Raw genomic sequence first — 460 nt, forward strand, 5'->3', positions numbered from 1 at the left:
CTGCTGAGGCCTGATTCACAGTCAGGACCACAAGAACAGTTGTGTTGTTTGCTTCCACCACCGGCTCTTTGGATTGAAGGGAGCAGGGTTTTCATGGATTTTTTTTCCCGTTGTCAGGCTAGACCTGAGGAGTGCTGAACAGAAATAGAGCTCCTGTGCAAGGATAAAAATAGGTTAGTCTCCATGCAGAACTGGCAGCTTTTTGTTTAGAAGAGGAAAGAAAATAGTTCCAGTCCCAAAAAGAATTTTAAAAAAATGAAACGGGAATTTTATCACTTCTGACTTTTCAAAAGCTGCTGCTTTATACAATATGTGATGGGTAGCCCAGCTGTCTCCCTTGTACTGTTAACAGTCACAGTTCCAGATATTCACTCTTCTACCAGGTTGCAAGCATAATGCAGACTTAGCCAAGAAGCCAAGAATTGAAGAGGCATGGAAACTGAACTCTTTTCCCTCCACC

The sequence above is a fragment of the Alligator sinensis genome, unplaced genomic scaffold (assembly GCF_000455745.1).
Source record: "Alligator sinensis unplaced genomic scaffold, ASM45574v1 scaffold505_1, whole genome shotgun sequence".
NCBI classification, from domain to species: domain Eukaryota; kingdom Metazoa; phylum Chordata; order Crocodylia; family Alligatoridae; genus Alligator; species Alligator sinensis.